We start from the raw sequence: 17,871 nt of genomic DNA, 5'->3' as shown, positions 1-17,871 counted from the left end.
GTTAGAAAGGACCTTGAAAATCCTAGTTTCAGCCTCCCTGCCATGGGCAGAGACACCTTCTACCAGATCAGGTTTCTCAAAGCCACATCCAACCTGGCCTTGAACGTTACTGTGGGGTGGGCATCCATTACTTCCTTGGGCAACCTGTTCCAGTGTCTCACCACTCCCACAGTAAAGCCAAACTTGAGAGTTTGATGAACAATTATTTTTTCCCCACTGTTCACAACTCTTGATACTTAGTTTTCACTTTTAGAGAGAAATAAATGCCTCACCTGCTTAGTTACAAGTTTATAAAGAAATTATAAGGAATTACGAGGCAAGTTTGGAAAAATGAAGATTAAAACCCAAGGAAAAAAAAACAAGAAACAAACATAGAGCCATGTTTTGAAGAACTACCATGATAAAGCTAATTTCATGCCTGCTGTGCCCCAACAACATGTTATCAAGCATGTTTGTGGTGAGGAGAGAGACATACAATGTGTTACTGTTCCAGAATTGAAAGCTGCCTCAACCTGACTTTTTATCCATATTGTGCCAACAGCACAATGCTTTTATGTGGCAAACAGGTGCTAGCAAAATAGTGCAGTCTTTGTTCAAATGCAGAATTTCCTAAAGTCTGTTCTTTTTCCCTCTCATTACTATAAATAACAGATAATTTTTGTTACTTTTTTGAAAGTATACAATTTAGGGTTTTTTTTGAGACCATTTCACTGAGAACAGAAAACTCCCTTCAGGTTTCTCGAAAAGTTCAATTACCAGATAATTGTAAGGAATTGCATTCATGTTCCACACATATTTCTTGCTTTGTACTAGGATTTTCATGCATGGGCTATACTTAATTAATTTACATAAGTTGATCAATACTGATAAGTTGATCAATACAGCACATTTGGTCTTTGTTCTCCACCAAAAATGTTGCCAAATCCTATATGAGTCTCAGAGAATGATATTTACAATCAGATAAGCTAAAAAAAATAATAATATATATATAAATAAATCACATTGAAAATTAAAGGTGATAAAACCAAAACAGTCTCCCAGACTCATTAGCACAGACAAGGAATGATTAAACTATGGATTAAAAATCTCTGAAACTTTTACAAACAAAATATTTAAACAAAATATTTGGCCAAAAAATTAAGTCAGCACAACTATGTACAATACCAACAGTTAACTGTAAATATTTCTTTTTCTGATAGCTATAGAAAACTATTAGAAAAATATTTTGAAAATACTTATTTTGAATGTTTATTTGTGAAACAAAATATTGTAAAAGTTATGAATAGAGAAATAATGTTATTGAAGTATAGGGTCTTATTCGTACAGGAATCAGAGGCGCTTTTTTTGGCCCTAATATAGAATAAGCTAAAAAGCAAATATCTTGTTTTGCCTTGACAGGACATTTTCCCATATTTTCTGCCATAATATTTTTTAAATACAAATTTTGGTCAAATACAGAGATTTTAGATTTCTTGCTGAAAACAGAAAGAACAAAATCCAGTTTCATTAATGTGAATATAGTGATTGTCTCTATCTGTTGACAATATTGAAAGTAGCAGTGCAATTTCTGTAACAACATCACACTTTGTCATCCCTTCCTTGGTGACTGGTAATTTCAGTTTTAAATCAGTTGGTTTTGTGAGAAACTCAGAGAAATTAGGGCAAGAGTCCCTATGAAATTTTCACATAACTTCTTCTTTTGTGCAAAATAAATATTTCTGCTGATGCACATAGATATTCTTATATACTACACAAGTGCCATGCATGAATATGCACCAGAGTCATGAGGAGAGATTCCTGAACATGTGACACTTAAGATCTTTTATACTTGGCCTAAATTAATGCAATGTCTAGAACAGTTACTGTCTCAGTTAACAGTTCAATGGCAATGCCATATGGAGGAGGACTGGAAAATTATGTCCAAATAAAATCCACGGCCCCAAATACATTCACCTAAGTAACTCAGTTCCTGGGTTAAGACATCCCTTTCAGACAGCAGGACTGCTACATGTAGGAAGTGCCATTCCCTCTTTACCTTGTGCACTTAAAACTTACTTCTTAATAGTCTTAGATGTAAAGGCAGCATTTTTCCGTTAGTGTAGTTTCACTATCTTTTTTCCCTCTTCACTCTTCTTTTGTTATTTCATATAAAGTGTGGTAACATGCTGCTTTGTTTTTCTTTCCAGCTCATCAGTCTGTAACATGCTGCTTTTTATGTATATACAAATTTTTGAAATAGTGTAAAATAATACTAAAATATGACATTGTAATATTTTTAGGGCTTGGTATTTTCCCAGATTTCACAGCATGCATGAAGTGGTAAGGCATGCACAATCCAAAAATGCCTAAAGAATTTTATTTCCTTTAACCACAATATGCTAACTGTGCAATACGAGTTTGTAGCAGATCGTTTCAGACCACATTGTATTCTATTTACTTTCTTTGAGTGGTATAAAAAAATACCTCAACATTGCAATGTTAGAGGCTTTTGCAAAGCCTTTTGAACTGTAGTCTGTTACTTTGGTGAAATACACACACATGCACATACACATACACACACAGGCACAAAATAAGCATTTCTACTGTAATAGTAACCTTTCCATAGACTTTCCAACTTGTCTGGTCTTCCCTGAAGGTCGATTGGGTTTTCAGCTCTGTTATCTGCAGGGTGTTTGATGGAGTGGTCCAGATAACAGAGGAGAGAGCAAAGGAAAAAGAATTTTTTGAAGATCAAAAGTGTCTGTTCATTTTGTTATCTGACCCTATCTGTTGTCATAGTAACAGGGTTTTTTTAACCTCTGCCATCAGATGATTTGTCTCTATCTGCTATGAATTCTGCTTTGACTGAGCAGCTGCTGGTAAGGTTTAAAGTGTGTACCATGTTTCCCAGTTTCCTACTGCAATATTAAGAAGTGAAAGATAGAAGATGAATTCTGTTTTCCTGTTGGGTCATTCACTATTCACATTTTCAGAAATATTGAACTGTCAGCCTCATTTGACCAAAGAGATAAAGCTACCAAAATGGTCATATGGTAGTTTCAGTTCTAGATCTGGCAAGATAGAAATGAAAATCAAGGACTGAATCCTGAGAGGAACAGCACAATTTTGGTTTGAGCCTGCAGAGCCTGAAGTTACTCATTAAATGCTCATTGCCTCCTCACAAAAGCAGGAGCAGGTAGTGAATGGCTTAGTCACAAAGGAGTCCAGAAGAGCCTTATTCTGTGCTGGATGTCCATAATGGCAGGTCACTGTAGTAGTTCCTATTTGCATGGATTATTAATTCTCTCCTCCCTTGGGTGACTTAATCATCATCCAACATATGGAAGGAGTATACAAGATTGTAGAACTTGAACTCAGTCATGATACCTGGTTGTCTGCTATTGCAGAAATCACAACACATTGCTCCTTTCAAAAATAGAACAAACTGATCAGCTCTATCCAAAAATTACAAGCTTTTTCTTTACCTATCTCCCCTCAGTTTCCTCTGCTGAAAGGCTCTTCTAGAATCTCATGGCCATCATCAAGAGGCAACCCTTCACCACTTATTTTTTGTTAGGTTCTCTGCCAAGTTATTCTGGTCTCCTCTGGTAAGATGGACTTTGAAGCCAAAGCAGAGATCTGTGAAACTTAGAAATTATATTGACCAGTATACAATTAATAATGTTTAGTTAAATATACCCATACCAAAATAGTTTAAACAATAACAGAATACAAATACTGTGCAAAATTGTGATGACATAGCCGGACACAATGTATGAGCATTTTACTTAAGTATGTTAACAATGTGGCTATCAAAGGGGATGTAGTTGCAGGCAAGACCCCAGGTAACAGAAAGTTGAAAAGCAATGAAAAAGCACATGGGCTAGCTGAGGACAACCCATTTTGGGAAAGGGATAAATAACATTAAAAATTAGGCAAAAGCAAAAAAAACTGGAGAAGAAGGAAAACACGTCCATTTCTTTTCCAACTTTTCCCCCAAAAGAACTCTTGACCCTGGTCACCTTGTAATTATGCATACTCACAGCTAATTTTTGCGCTCACAGCACTAAATGTTGAAAAATTAATACTTCTATATGTCATGAAAATAACTAAAAATGTGTTAAAAGTGTTAGCAAAAAGTATGTTATTAGTGAAAGAATTTGGTACAGTTCTGCTCTACTGTTTTAAAATGGCCTTATTTGTTATTCATGTCAAAGTGAACTCTAATACACAGATATATAGATATACAGATATTCATCTGCAATAACTCTCCATTTTTCCTGTCATTACAGCAAAGTTGTTGCTTCAGTTGACTTTATCTTTCTATAGCACACGGCTAAAAAGTATTTCTAAGTGTTTAAAAGCCCTTTATGTGCAACATAAAAAACTACATTCCATACTTCAACCCTCGAATTTTTAGTTGATCTAAAAATGGTAGGTTTATGGTAGGACTGAAAGATGTATCATTGTTCACTGAATAATTAGATGCATATGTTTGATACTCCTCTGGTAGGGAATCATTGTCTATAGATTCTTACACAGTTCTGAGAGCATGAAACCCTAACTAGGAAAAACTCATCTTTATACCAAAAAATCTTAAAAAAAATTGAAAGATAGGTGAGGTGGCTACTAGAGCAAACTTTAAGTTAGTGATTTATTAATAACTGTTAAACAAAATTAATTAAATAATCTGAACAAGCTATACTCAAATAACTTGTCAAAGTGAATGGCAGTGACAAATGAGCCTGTGAACATGAGGTCGACTATTTACAGTGATGTTTTTAGTAATATGAAAACCTAGTAGATTTGTTCAGCTGATTTCCTGAAGAAATATGTTTTATAAAGTCAGGGGATCTAAACATTTGTTTAATGTCTTCTGACATTGCTAACAACATTTCTAGAAAATTTGCTACAAGAATAGAGATTTCAAAAAATAAGAAGTTTCCAAGGGTGCTCAGGTGGCTAAACAGAGAAGGGCCTGCAGAAATGAAAGATGAACTATGATTTCTAATATCAGAATCAGAAAATCCATGTGGAAATGTGTTATGGAAGCATTACTCCATGAGACATGGAGCAATTCGACCACAAAACAAAAGTTACAAGAAACCAGGCTTCCTAACTTCTGTAGTTCATATAACTGTTACAGCTGCTATTGATACGTGCAGTTGTGAAAAAATCTTGGTTTAAGATTCCTGAAGTAAAACACCCCTGGGCTGTCAGATGATGAGGCTGTGTTTGTGCTATGTGCAGCTGACTGCTTGGAGGTCCCTAAGGGATGTGCCCTGGTGAGGAGGATTGCAGGTCTACTAAGAATAATTGGAAAAAGTGAGTAATTTGTTCTGTTATTCAATACATACATGGCAAGAGAAAGAAAGTTTTTAGAACCTCAGAATGAGTACATATAGAAATTTCTTGAGCTAGATATGCTTTTGAGTGGGGCTTTTTCTCAGCAAAGGCCTTTAATACCAGGCTAAGCTGAGAGACTACCTGTGGCTAGCTCTCCAGCTAGTTCAGGCTTTCCCCAGCACAGGACACAACATTACCAACTATTTCACAGAACACTACCTGGTCACAATTGTCAAAGTAGCTTTTTTTTGAAATAACATCTGTATTTATATGTTGGCTGCTCACTGAATATTAACATGGTGTCTGATTTTAATTTGCTAATTGTTCAAAATTTTGATATTTTTTTCCTAGAATTCTTGTGTTTCACTGAATGTTTGCTATTTAGTAATGCATTCTAGCAGTACTGATATTTTATCCTATAGTGCAGATACCTCTAGCTTTGTGGTGTGTGCCTAGTCTGTTCAAAGAGCAGAGTGATTTCAGGTTGCCTGCAAATCCCACCTGGTCTTGCAATACATGATATCATGAGCTTTCTGTAATAACCTCAAGCTACATTATTTGGCTGACATCAGCCACATGACAACATGAGATGGACAGCTGTGATACACAGTGACAGCTGGAGTGCAGGCTTGGTCACTAGCTGCTGTAGGTAGGTGTGCAACTGGCACTGTCCTGAGAGGGACCAGAAACCCAGATTTTCCTGTGACTTCTCTAAGGCCCTGCCTAGCCACAGGGATGGAAGGTGAGAACAGGTTCTGGCATCTGTGGAGATGCTAGAGGTGTAGTGGAGGATCATTCTTTCAGATGAAGGAGAAACACCTACATCTGACTACTTGTGCCTCCAATTTTCTACCCCATCAGCATAATTATTGCTGGCAGATAAAGTTTTGATTTAGAGTATGGATCTCAATCCTGCAAGTGCTTATACATGTGTTTAACTTCAGGAATGCAGATAGTTCCATTGTGGTTCATAAAACTAACCATGTGCTTGGAGTTATACATGTGCATAAACATCAGGACTGCTGCCTAAAGACATAACTTACCAGTAATCTGTAGGAAAAAGAAATGTCTTCTACAGAGGGTAGCTATTTCTTTCAGAAATGCCTACATGGGATATTGTTTTTACAATAATTTTTAGATGAGTTACTTTCTAAAAATCCTGGTTCATGGGATTTTCTTTTGAATGTTTTATGGATATATCTTCCTTTTTTTATTGAGGTATTTTTTGGCGAGAATCTTAAAGTAGTTTTCAAAAGCTAGTCAGACCCAGCTTCTTCTCTTTAGAGCAGGCACAGGTGGGCCTGGTTCCTTTAGATCTGCAAACTGGGGAATCTACAGGCAGGTCAGATCTCAGGAGAGGAGTTTGTCATATGGAAATGTTTAACGGTCCAGCTTACATTCTGTATAGTCTCTCTTTTATCTTTTCAGGGTTTGAACATGATCCTTTCAAAGCCAGATAACCCAGAAAAATCCTCACGACTACTTTGCTCACTCCCCGATTCTTATGATCAGAGTCCAGGAGGAATAGGTTACTATGACAATATGGTTGCAATAGTTTTGGAAAGTGTTTTTTCATTTTTTTTCAAGTCCCTCTCAGTGCTAAAGTAATTTTCTGTTCTGAAAAATGAGACTTTCTGTCATTTTACTTATGCTACAATCACAAAGAACTAGAAAAACATTCTGTTATATGAGTGAGCGTTGCTTCACAGTATTTACATAAGTACAAGAACTTGCTTGAAAACTTCTTTAGCTGCATGTCCAGCTATGCGCTGCTGAAATACTTGTAGACAACTTTTGTGTGTTCTCAAGCATGGATCCATGAAGATCATGTTGTTGTGTCCCATTGCTATACTGATGCCCTAGGTGATCCTGCTCTGGCAGGGGGGTTGGATTTGATCTCCAGATTTCCCTCCCAAATCGTCTGATTCTATGACAACATCATCACTAGGAACTGCGAACACTGATTCTCTCTTGCAGTCAATTTGTGCTTTTTAAAACATTATGACACATTAGCAAGTGTCTTCAAAAATCATGAGGTAGAAGAGAGAGAACTACCAGGCAACAAATATCAGAAGTTGGGGCCAAAACTTTTTATAACATCTTATGTCTATGTCATCAGTGCTTTTCTTTCATATATTTTTGTGAATTATGATAATCTTAGAGTATGCGAGAAGTAAGGCCACAGATAAATTGATGCAATTTAAAGTTTGGATTTTTGAGGTTTTGTATCTTTATGTTCATAAGGTCATAAGATAATTTGTTGTAAGGTTATAAAGGTCCTCAGGAAGTCTACATTCCAACCTTTTGATCAAAGAAGATTAAGCTACAAGGTCAGACCGGGTTTCTCAGGGCTTTATCAACTCTGGTCTTGAAATCCTTCACAGGTGGAGATAAACCTCGCTGGGCAACCTGTTGCGATGCTTGACTGTCCTCATGTCATGAAAGCCTAATCAAATTTGCACAGGTCTCTGGACCAAGAGTCCTCTCCCTGTCCTCAGTTTCATCCTTAGATTTCTAGCCTGAATGCCTTAGTGGTGGGAAGGTAAAAGATCTGATCCCAGACAACACTTGGGCACCAATACATTGAAGTAAATAGAACCTCCCTCATGCTTGGAATAATGTATCTTCTTCAGGCTTTGCTATCTCAGGGTCTAATCCTGAATCATAGAGTTGCATGGTGCAGAGAACATTTTGCAAATACTGTCTACAATGATTAATTTTTTTTCAACATTTCACTCATGAAAGTGGCTGCATTACTAGGGTTACTAGAATTTTCCCAGCCCAAGGCAAATTTTTACGTTGAAAGGCATGGTTATGCATTTATCTTAGATTGATGTAAGGAGAGCAGAGTATGTCTTCCTGAAAGTAGACAAAGGACTGTGCAAAGGTAACTTGCAGTTCCATGTGGTCTCTTTAAAATATTTTGAAAATAGTTCTTAGCTGGTAATAAATGCTGTTACTCTGGCAAAACTGTATTCTTCCTAATCTTGCTTCTACCTTGACTGTAATCAAGTCAAAGTGACATTCTAAAGTTGGCTCATAGTGAAGACAACTTATTTTGCATACTCATGATTGATTACAGGATGTATAAAATGCAATCTATAAAACACAACATAATATAAGAAGTGTTTGGAAACAGTACAACATCATGTATATTACTAGATAAATCTTAAATGATCATAAAGCCTTTGAAAAAGGATGGTAGGATAGAGAAGTGAATTTGAAGTAAAATTTGTAGAATGGGATCCAAGATGGATTTTATATGATAATATTAAGATTATAATAAAGACAGGATTCTAACAGAGTAGAGTAGTTGTAACACCTGCAGGCACTTCAACATCAGTGATGAAGAAGCATCCTGAAAGAGGTAAAGCACTCACTTTGTCTGTTGACCAATCTTCTGCTATTGGCAGAATTTTGATTTGGGGAAAGACAATCGCTGACCTTCAGAAACCATTTCTTCCCCTATCTTTTTCCTGGCAATAAGTACATTATCAGGATGATTTAAAAAAAAAACAACACAACAAAACAAAAAACACAATAAAACCCACAACAAACAACCCTATCCTCTGGTTTTGTGTGTTTTTGTTTTTTTCCTTCCTGTATTTGCACTTTTTCTTTTATTTTACTGAGCAGCACAAGAACTTTTCTGAAATGCTACTTTTGCTGTAACACCATGGCAAACAGGAGCTAAGCTTAGCCAGATACCTGCTAAGGATGAAACAGAGGTGAAAACCACCATTTGTAGTAGAAGGTAAGTAAGGGAGCTGGAATATCGGTCTCTGCTAGATACAGGGAGATCAAGGCATGAAGGAAAAAGTGCCGGAAACATATGGGGTGCAGAGACCACATGGGGAGTGGGAGAGCTAGCAAGACAGCTGGTCCCCAGATGATTCTGAGATCAAATGACTGAGTACTTCAGCATGGTTTAAATAGCTAGGAAGTGTGGAGATGGAACTCTCCCTCATACACAAGAATGTCTGTGTATTACTGCTCTAATTAAGTCTCCTTCCCTGAGCATAAGCATTGGAAGAAACTCAGTCGTTGAGATGGTTTCCCCATAAAGATCAGGATTTCCTTAGCCAACCTATAAAAGTCTCAGAAATCTCCTAACCCTTGGAGAAACCATTCAGTTTATGGGCTATGAACCTGTAGCTTGTATTGGACTCATTTGGCTCTGTGAAACAAGTTTATCTAGTGTATCTGTTGTATCACTGAAGACACACAATGATGTGGACTTCATTGCACGTTGGTAAGCCAGTGATATTCTCTGGGACTTTGCAGAAGCTGTGCGCCAACTACTAATGCTGCTTATACTTCATCTCTCTCTCTGGTTTGTGAACTATGCCTCTGATGTTCATTGTTAACGTGATTGCTTATATCTACTTATATATACTATAATCACAGGTGCACTAGTGAGCTACTCTGTTTCAGCCCATGGAGGCTTATAGAGTTTGTTGCTTTTAATAAAAACTGCTGCAGGCTGTTTAGGCTTAAATATTGCCCAGCTTTTGTTGTTTATTTCAAAGGTAAACTTATTTAGAAGTCCTGAAGAGAAAATCACACTCTACATCAGGCAGAATCGCACTTTCCTCCTCTTCCTAGTAAAGTCTTTAAAATAATCTTCTGTTAATATTTGGGAGCATAAGAACAACTCCTGTACCAAATGCAGTCAGAGGAAAAGACAAAAGCAAACAGATATTGCTGATAAGGTAAAACCAGAGATCACACAAAGTGATCAAGCTGGAGATTTGCCTCTCAAGTGTATAAGAGATGATCCTTTGTTCCTTCTCAAACTTATTATTATTACTCAGCTAATGCTTGTTAACATCGTATTTGCTGGAAATGGGAATTTCAGAAAGGTCTGAAATCACATTGTAGGTTAGTTGTCCCTCTAAGTATCTACAGACTGTGAAATTAAGGTCCAGAGGGGAAGCAGCTTTCCCAAGATCACATGGCAACCTAGAGAAAATTAGAGATAGATCACAAGACATCTGGACTGCTTTGTTAAGGGCCTGTCCACTGGCTCAAGCTATTTCCTGCAGGAAGCCTGTCTCATGCAAATATAAACTGCTCTGTATCCAGGCCTGTGCTGGCTAAGTGCATCCAAACAGAGCTCATGTTTGCATGTTCCCAAGCCTACCCTTACTCTCCTTCACCCTTTCTCTGCATGCAAGAAGTGACGTCCAATGTGAAGCTGTAATTCACACACTTCAAAGTGTCAGCAAAGCACTCACAAGTAACATACCTCTGGATAGAGGCTATGTGTAGAAAATATAATGTACAAGATGGATCAGAAACTTAAAAGAAGGAGCTGGAAAGAAAGAAAACAGGTAAATTCAAGTATGATTAGGGTCTGCCTTACCAGTATTCTAACTGCTATAAAAATATTGCCAGTAGTGTGATGAGGTCGGTCTGGCCACAGCTGTCATTGTCTTTAAAAGCCAACCAGTAAAGCATGCCTGTTTTTACCTTGCTGCATTTCCTATATAAAATACTTTAAATTGTACCCTTGAAATGATAGAAATGGGTGGCGGGGTTCTTACCTAAAGAGAAAACAGGCTCTATATTAAGACAATTACGGAAAAAAACCCCACATTTTTATTCCTTTATTTTTAGTCCCATCAGTGAAGGTGATTTCATGCTGTAACAATATTAATTCTAGTATCTTCACTTCACAGTTCATAACACCCAGGTGACTAGTCTTTGCAGGAAGATTTCACGTGCTATCCAGTTACAGCATATTTATTTGCCCTCTTGAAACCATGTACTCTGTTGGTGGGATTCAACTCCCCCAGGAGAAGACGTGCCTGACCAACTGACATAGACAGGGCTTAGTCTGCAGGGAGGCTTGAATTTCCTTAGCATGACAATGGCCTGGGTTTTATTGGCACAGACGGTTTGTGTCAAGCATGTGAACATATGTTCCTGAGGTCTGCAGGAGGAGTAGTTACAGATCTCTTATTATATATTATTATATCTCATATCCAGCCTGGGTTTTATGTAGGCTTGGGAATGGTTCAGTTTATTGGGGGCTAACTACTTCAGAGAACTGGTAACCTGCCTCATTAAGAGCTGAAGTGTTTGCCAATATCTTCATACTTCACGGTTTAACGTTCCTGATTTACACTGAGTTTAAAATTTCAAATAAAGTACACTAAACCCCTCTAAACTTAAAGAAAAAAAAAGTGTACATGTCTTCAGTACAATACACAGGTCCAATTACTTTCACCTGACTCCTAGTCCAAAGAAGTATTACATTTTAGGCCAAATCCAATAAAACATCTGAACATTTAAAGACAGAAATCAAAATACTTAACATAAACAGCTCTCTGGGTTAAAATTAAAGCAAAGGTCCCAAATGAGTAAACAGAGTTCTGAGAATGGATAACAGTTGAAAATATAAAGAAAAAGGGCACACGAAATCCATCCCAGTTCAACCCTAAATGACATAGAGATCACCATCTTCTCAGTTTCTACAGTCTGAAACTGCCTAAGTGACCAAACCTGGGAATTCATTTATTTTAACCTGTATATCTAAAAGTAGGATAGAGAGCTAAGTCTAAGGCAGTAATTCTAGGCTTTCCTTGAAGTTAATAGAAAGAAGCAGACACCTTCAGAGGACTATTCATCTCCTCTTAAGAGAGATATCTGTAAATAGCCCAGATGAATCACACTCACTAGGTGTTTCTTACTGTTTTCTTATTCTCTTTCTTGAACAAAAAAAATAAAACAAAATAATTGTCAGGGCTAGAAAAGTGGATTCAGAGATACTTGGCTCATGCATGCTTCAGCGTACTTGTTGCCAAAGGCAGGGGTCCAGAGAACAAGAGATTTTTCTCTAATAGACTTGACCTCTAAGAACTGGAAGAATGATAATTTATTTCCCTTTAGGTTAAGATACAAGATGTTGCTTATGATATGATCTGTAATATTTACAAAAATCTAAAAAAAGTCAGTAAAGGACAGAAGACCAAACCTATGATCTTACATGATCACTCTCAGAAGATGGTTACTCCAGTTTTTGAATGCTCAAATGAGGTGGATGAGAGAAGAGGAGGTGTCAAATCTGTGGGTATCCTCTATATGTGATATGTCAAAAGTCAATCTCGTTTAATATCCTATCTCATTTTCATATCCTATCCTTCAGACATGGGAGTAACTTTGGACTCAGAGAAACTGTCCTCACATATGATTTCTGATCATAGGTGTAATCTGTCCAGAATTGAGACTTTGGGAAACTCCATTAAAACAACCAACAAGAAACAAACACACAAAACCCCCTCCCAAACCACTTAAATCACCTTAAGCCTTTTGGAAGCATTCGGTGACTGAGTGAAAACTCTTTAAAAAAGCATACAGCAGAGATGTATGATTGGGAGGGTTGTTGGAATGATGTTATACAATTGAAAGGGAATACTTACTTCTGTTGAAGATTATAAAAATTCTGCAATTGGCTTACTGGCAAGAGCATAAAAGTTTTTGTTTTACAGTAAAAAATAATTAACAAATTAGAGGCTAATAACTAATTATAGGCCATTAACAAATATAGGCTAATACAGCCATGTTTCCTTTTAAAGTTTCCCATTGACTTTCATCCAATTTTCTGCAATATAATTTTATAATGTTACAAGTATACCTCCTGATTTTGTGCATAGTTTCATAGGAACAGCCTTTGTCTTGTACTCCAAAAGCCTTCAAAGTATATTTAAGGCTGTCATGAGAGAATTAATAAAGATATAGGAGAGAGAGAGGATTTAAGCTGGCACTTGATTATTGTAGCATTTTCTGACAGATGAATGGACTCTTCTGGGGTGAGGATAAATATTCTTGAATTTTTCTGAGAGGTGTTTGAATTATTGATATTTTCCTTGAAAACACCGGTCTGTGCAATGAGGGCAAAATAGTTTTACCAGCCTTGAAATAATACAAGCTAATACAGCTTATTTCTAGTTATTTGAAAACAACAACAAACCTGTTAAAACATTTCATTGTAGACTGTGCAGCAGTTATAAAACTATTTCTTTCCTCAGACTGCTGAGGAAAATCACTGCTGGTGATTTTTGCTTGTGACTTAACAATATTGTTAAAAGATAATCTTTGTTTATGACATCTACATGTCTGGCCACCGCACACTTCCTGAGACTAAGAGACATTTCTTATTAAATCTACTGGATCTATTAGACACCCACCCAGTAGAAAAGGGTTGTGATTTAGTATGCAGATATAACCATATGGATATATTTTTGTTTATATTGATAGCTTAATTGATTAAATAATAAAAATAATATTAGGAAAAATAATAAATAATATGATCATTTTATTAAAAAAGAAATATATATAAAATGTCTTTTAGTAATTCCTGAAAAAAAAAGAAAAAAAGAGACAAAAATACCCCAAATATTGTTGCTGGACTACTATTAGTATAATTTTGTACCATTTGAAAAGCTGTAAGGGTACTTTCTGTTTTGTCCTTTTTTCAAAGCATCCTAATGCCATTTTGGCAAGTTTGATATTTCATTTGAAGGGAAAATAATAAAGTGTTTTCTTTGTATTGATTGAAGAAATATAGTGGTTATTTTTTGCTTGGTTTTCTAGTAGTTATTCAATAGGTTAAAGGGCAATACCATCTGTTTCCTAACAGGACATTTTGTGTAAGATTTGCAAGTCCTACAGGTACCTTTAAGCATGGATAAATATGCACTCATGGTTTCAGCTGGATAGTTTTTCACCACCAAAGGATGATTATGTTGTGTGCCTTGAGACATAGGCTATAATATATTTCCTGTCCCTTTATTGCATTTTGGAATCATAAACAATGACTGTTTGGCTCAAAGCCATTTATTCAGCCCAAAAAGACATTATTTGCACAACAAAAATCAATAAAAATGTTACTAGGTCAGGCTGGATACTTTGCTTAACTGTGATATTTGTCTGTCACTGATGGCATGCCATCTCTCGTAGGAGACTGGGGCCAAAACAGAGCTATTGATCCAGTCATCAGTGATGGATACTGGCATTTGGAACGGCCTGCTGCAGAGAATCTCGATTAAAAAAAAAATTTCTATGTTTTGCCTACAGCATAGTCAAGATAACCTGAATGAGGAGATTTTCTCTTTTATATCGGGTTTCTCCTCTTGTGGTTGTTAAATGCTCTGGACCAAAGTTCATTATTGAAAGAATTAAGTCAATCTATGTTTAGCCAAAGGCTTTGACATCCTATCAAGCTTTCCTGGTTTAGAGACACGCTAGTTATCCTTTTCATCACCTTAAAAGTGTAGGGGAAGTGTTTTATACACACCAGTGATAAAAGTGATACGCTGGGGTGTGCTTAGATTTTTTTTTCTATTGTAAAACATCAAATTATGTCTAACAAAAACAAGACAAAAACTGATTTTCACACGTTGTTATATAAACACTGACCTGTCCTTTGAGGCACTGAGCACTCTCTGCCCTTGTTTTGTCAAAAGTTTAAGGTGCTCAACACTTAGAAACTCCCAGTGTTTAGCTTTGGATGATCTAATTATGAAACATTACTGCTTCTGCTTCAGAAAATATATTGCAGTTGAAATAAATAAATATTATCATTGAGCAGTATTAAAAAAGGCTACTCAACATTTTCAAATTAATTTTAATAGTTTGAAATCAGTTTTCTTTCACCAAATTAACTTATTATTAAAAGTGTAGTATTTTGTGATAGAAAACAGAGAATAACGCTGCCTCTAAAATCAGTCCCTGAGAAAAATCTTCAAATTAAAAGTGTTCTGATTCTTCTAATTTATTTCCTTTTTCTCTCAGAGGTCACAACTTTCCCACAAAGTATGGTCAGGCAAATTTTCCAACAGTGACTGAAGGTAGGTACGCTTCCTAGAAATAATATCATTCACAGCATCGATGAGAATTCAGGAGTAAGACAGCACTTTCTCAAGTCACCTGATTTATATGTTATTACTTTATGTCCTTACTTTACTTCTGAATAAATTACAGCCATCAGAGTAGCCACTCTGATTTTGACAGGACTATTTGAACTGCTTAACATCAAGCACAGGTATGTCTTTTTAGGGTTATGATCATCCACATAGGGGCTGAAGACTTGTAGGAAATGTAATTTTCAAAGCACTGAGTGCATTTTGAAAGCCTTACCCTTCTATCACATACATAATTAAGAAAATGAAGCCTTTATTTAGAGTAAAATAGATCCGTATATAACATCAAAATTGTAAATACTGCTGTCATTCCAACACCTGTGCCATGGGAATCCTGTCGACAGAGTGGCTACCAAAGTAGCTAACTGTTTGGTTGTTTTAGAAGGAGTTCATAGCAGCTATGTGGGTTTTGTTTAATTTCTCTTAATTATAGTTATCATTCTGTAGACGAAATACTAGGAAGAAGTATGCAAACCTATACAACTTCTGCAAACTTGTAATTTTCAACCAAGAGTATAGGGGAGAGAATTTATTGAGTAAAGGCAGGTTTGAAATTAATTCTTGATATGTAGTGTGAATTACAAATTTATAACTGAAGATCTCAAATGCCAGCTGGATAAGAGAAATAACAAGGATTTATGGGCAATTGAGTATATCTAAACAGAATAAGGGGTACTATTTTGCAGAAAGAAAAGGCTCAGAAGGCAATGAAATTCCAGTGAAGGGAATAAAAGTAATGACCACTACATTATGCCTCATATGCATTCTGCTGGCCACCATTTTGACAGGCTTTCCAGGCTTTCCATAACTGAAATCTTAGATTGGCAATCACAGTGCTAGAATTTTTTTGTTCTTTATTAGGTGAAAACTGGGAATGGGTAGCATTAATATTTTATGGTTTAACCATAATAAATTATATATATTTGTGAGCTTAGAATGAAATGCTTTCCATATTCACTTATATCAATAATAAAAAACCCTATAGAAATTATGTATATGACACTATGTATGTCTACACATACCTTTTTTTGTGTAGTTGTCTGTGGAAATATCCTATTATTTAGATTTTTTTTCCTATTAGCATTATGTGCTAACTGTGAAGGCTAATGTAAAAAACATGTACATTGAGTGAATTCAGTTCTTCAAATGGAAATCTATTCTAGCATAATGAGGTAGGTGAATTAGCCTTATCTGAACTAAAATGTTCAGTGAACTGAAATTCCTCTTGTAAAGGAATGAGACTGTTGATGCCATCTGATTTTTCTAAGGTACAGCTGTGCTTTCAGTGGCAGGAGAATTGTTTTGCAGAAACCCCCAATATTTATGACAAGCATAAGAAATAGGGGCAAATCTCTATAAATGACAGAAATGCATTGCATATTTCTTAAATTATTCTCGTCAAGTAGCTGAAGGACTTTAAGCAGGTGTTACATACAGATTATGCTTAAGGAATCTAAATAGGGATTGTAGCACATGGCAAAGATTTAGTAAATACTTTTCCAGTCTAAAATCAATGCCATCGATTGTCATTAAAGCGGCAAGCTAAAAACAATGAAGTGGTTTCTAATATTCAGACTTCTGCTGGAGTCTGCTCTATCTGTTCCTTTTTCCAGTTAAAAGCACCATTAAATGGTAAAAGCAAACAGCATATTGAGAGGCCAAGTGTTTTATTAATTCATCATCAGAATTATCTCAGCACATTAATATTAATAGCCTCAAATTGGATTTCATTTAGGAGGTGAAATAAATATGCTGATAGTAAAAGCCTACATAGCCAATGAATCTTTAGAAATGGCACTTAGACAGAGCAATACTCAAAACAGATTTGATAAGTCATGCTGACTTCCTTTAGCATAGGGGCACCCTCCAGGTAAAATTTCATTCTGGTCTGGAACTCTATGGAACTTTAACTTCTAAAAAAACTTTGCATTCTCTTTTGGAAGCTTGCTGCTTAAATGGCTGAGACAAATGTGCATGTGCATCCTTCCCTTTATCTGACACCTTTTTCATTCCCTTTGTTGACTGTAGTAGACAATCACTCCTAAAACCCCTGTGCTTTGGTTTCCATAACTGTATGTAACTATGTATCTAAAAGTATTATTTTGTATTTACATATACTTTGACTCATAGCTAGTGCATATATATATACCTTTTTTTTCTCTTTTCCCCTACATTAAATTCTCTAGATCCATAGAGTCATAGACTTTGCAGCTGTTTGCAGGGAGAAGTATTATTACTAATTCCCAAAAAAGCTGAAATGTCCCCTATCTGCAAAGACACCACATGGCCCAAGGGGGAGAAGAGGGGAAGAGTAGAAATGAAGCTGTAGCTGTGCAAGGGCTATAAACACCTCCTTATCTGATGTGTCAGTGTTGATAGCTCAGACTTTCCATCACCTCTCCCTCCTCCAGTAAACCAAGCTGTTTCTATGAGTTTCTGTTACCAAAGTTAAACCATTGGCTTAAGGCCATTGCTCCTATGATAAACCAAAAAAAAAAAAAGGCCACTCAGGATGAAAATCTGGTGTTTATTTTATTTTATTTTATTTTATTTTATTTTATTTTATTTTATTTTATTTTATTTTATTTTATTTTATTTTATTTATTTTATTTTATTTTAT

The sequence above is a fragment of the Chaetura pelagica genome, unplaced genomic scaffold (assembly GCF_000747805.2).
Source record: "Chaetura pelagica isolate M959 unplaced genomic scaffold, ChaPel_1.0 scaffold82, whole genome shotgun sequence".
NCBI classification, from domain to species: Eukaryota; Metazoa; Chordata; class Aves; order Apodiformes; family Apodidae; genus Chaetura; species Chaetura pelagica.
Note: the sequence above shows the minus strand (reverse complement) of the source record.